The sequence below is a fragment of the Miscanthus floridulus genome, chromosome 7 (genome assembly GCF_019320115.1).
Source record: "Miscanthus floridulus cultivar M001 chromosome 7, ASM1932011v1, whole genome shotgun sequence".
NCBI lineage: Eukaryota > Viridiplantae > Streptophyta > Magnoliopsida > Poales > Poaceae > Miscanthus > Miscanthus floridulus.
In genome coordinates this window covers 101,630,586-101,633,391 of record NC_089586.1, presented here as the reverse complement: position 1 = coordinate 101,633,391, position 2,806 = coordinate 101,630,586, and the positions used below count along the sequence as shown (strand labels likewise).

The following is a 2,806-nucleotide window of genomic DNA, read 5'->3' as shown; positions in this document are numbered from 1 at the left end:
GGACCATAAACTTCGTCCGATGATTTCCCGCGCCTGTTTCCCGCCCGCCCACGCTCAGCCCCCGCGGGAAGTTTGCGCGCGCAGGAAGGGAAGGGGAGCACTACGCTGGCCAGAAAAGCGCGCAAATAATTTAGCTCCACGCGGTAGCAGCTGGTCGCTCGGCCCACCTTGCCTCGTGCGTCGCTCGGCCCATCATTCCATGCATGCTCATCCAGATACGGAAACCGCTGCAGAATATTATATTGGCCCGATCCATGGGTTAGAGTGCTATTTATGACTCAAATAGCCTTAAAGTATCCAAATATGAGGGTTAGATTGGAGTTATTTGCATTTAACCCACCCAAAAAACCATCCACCACAAGAGATGCTTATTGAGGTTATTTGAGGTGGGGCCCACTGGAAAAATGTTTTTCCTCCCGCACAGGATCTCGCTCCCGTTCCCCACCCGCACTCGTCTCCCTCCCGTTCCCCACCCGCACTTGGTCTCCCTCCCGTTCCCCACACGCGCGCCGCCGCGGATCTCGCCACACGCGCGTCGCCGCCTCCCGGCATCCGCGCTGCCGCGTCTCCCCAACCACGCCGTCGCCTCCCATCGATGGACGGAGACGGCTTCGACGCGTGAGGCTCGTAGCCGTCGGCGAGCGGCCCTGGCCACGCTCCCGCTGGCCTCGCGGATCTCGACCTCAACTCGCAAGCGTCGGTGGCAGAGGTGTTCCCAGGGCTTGGGCTCTACGGAGCCGTCCTCCAGGGCAACGTCGACGACCTCCTCCTTGGCCGCGTCAGGGGCTCCGGCCTCCCTCCCTATCGCCCACCGCGAGCCAGAGCAGGAGACGCGTGGGCGACTCCGGCCTCACCCTACGCCCGGCAACTCCACTTTGGCGGGTCGTCGGTGGCGGCAGCCGGTCGCGGAGGAGGAAACGGTGGCGTATTCCCCGGCGGGTCGTCGTCGGGGGCAGGCGGCATTCGTTAGCGCGCGAAATCGTCCGGCGCAGTACCCGGCCGGTAGCGCACCAACACGGCGTTACGTGGCGGCGGCGGCCAGCGCACGAACACGGCGATCCGTGGCGGCAGCGGCCAGCGCGTACCGCGTCCCCGAGCACCAAGGGCACCGAGGAGTGCCGTCCGTGGGCAAGCATCCGGCTCCAGCGCTCCCTTCGACATCGATGAAGAATTAGAGGATGACGTGGAGCAGTTAGCGAGCTCCGGCGGTCCCCCAGCGAGCCATGCCAATCGAGCCCAATGGAGTGATGCAAATAATGCTTGCTTGTTAGAATTGTGCATAGAGCAACGTAGAGTAGGAACGTATAATGGTGCACAAATGAGTGATGAAGGGTATGAAGCCGTTGTCGACGGCTTACTTGCTCGAAGGGGGTTGCTGTATACCCGTCTACAGGTGAAGAACCAAATAGGCGTACTCAAGAACACTCACTCATTCTAGCGCTACTTGCAAACACACACAGGGTTGGGGAGGAAACCAGATGGAACAATTGATGCAGAGTCTGAGTTCTGGACAACACACACAGAGGTAAAGCTATGCATGAGTCCGAGTTCCCTAGCAAATTGTGTAGTGTGCTCACCTTAACTAGTTTCTGATCACCTTGTGATGTAAACCTATGATGCAGAAAAAATAATACCTAAAGAGGCTGCAGTGGGGTCCTCCAGGAAACGAGGAGTTGCTTGATGAACTATTCAGAGGGTTCACTGTCGATGGAAGCATAGCCTTTGTGCCTGGAGATGATTATGGTCAGAATCAGGAGCAAGATGTAGGGGCAGAAGAGGAAGAGGAGGAGTTTCAAACAACACTTACAAGTAGAAGCAGCCAGAGGAGTCAGAGGGGAAAGAGGTCATTAAGCAGCAATTCAAGCACTTTGCCCAGACCAGTGAAGAAGAGCAAGAGCCTAATGGTGAAGATTGTGAAGGACATAGCCAGTACCTTCAAAGACTCTGTCAAAGTCAACACTACTCAAATACAGAAACATGCAAGTGACAAGGCAGCATGTTCTGTCGAGAGGTGTCAGGAGCTAGCATTTGAGTGTGGCGTTGAGGAAACCGTTGACTCTGTCTATGCTATGTCTAAGATGTTCGAAACAGAGTACCAAAGGCAGTTCTTCTGTGGCAAATTAACTCCTCAGCTTAGGTTGGGTTACTTCAAGAAATGGTGCAGGGACAACAATCTGAGCTTAGGAGGTGTTGAGTAGTTCTTCAAGAAATGTGTGTGTTAAGATGCTGATCTTTTATCTATGTGTTGAACTATTATCTGTGTGTGAGGTGTTGAACTATTATGTGTGTTGAACCTATCATCTGTGTGTGAGGTCTTGAACTATTATTTGTGTGATGTGTTGACTTAATGCTATGTGTTGAACCTATTTATACATGGGTTGTATTAATTTGTTGAATTAATTTCATTTGCTTACACTGCTTCAAGTTTTAGGCTATGTGTTGACAATTTGTTACATGTGTTGAAGCAGGAAGAAGATCAGGGCCCCATGATTGAGGAAGAAGAAGATGATGGAGGCAGCACAAGTGAGGATGAGATTATATCCATGTGCTGTAATAATTTGGTGGAGGCCCAGAATTTCAAAGATGCCATAACTACTCATCATCACAAATTTCCACATCCACCACCAGGTATGCTACTTGAACTGTCTTGCAACAATTTTAATCCAATTACACTTGTTCATCTAAGTCTCATTGTGTGTCTTTCAAAATATGTAGGGAAGTATTATGTGGTTGATGCGGGGTACCCAAACCGGTCGGGCTACTTTTCACCATACAGATGTACAAGGTACCATGTGGAGCAATGGCA

The 2,806-nt window shown here is 52.3% G+C and overlaps 1 pseudogene; it reads left to right on the top strand.

The window, feature by feature from the left end:
* Window positions 1-404: 404 nt before the first annotated feature.
* On the top strand, window positions 405-2,198 carry LOC136465965 (uncharacterized; annotated as a pseudogene).
* Window positions 2,199-2,806: the final 608 nt, after the last annotated feature.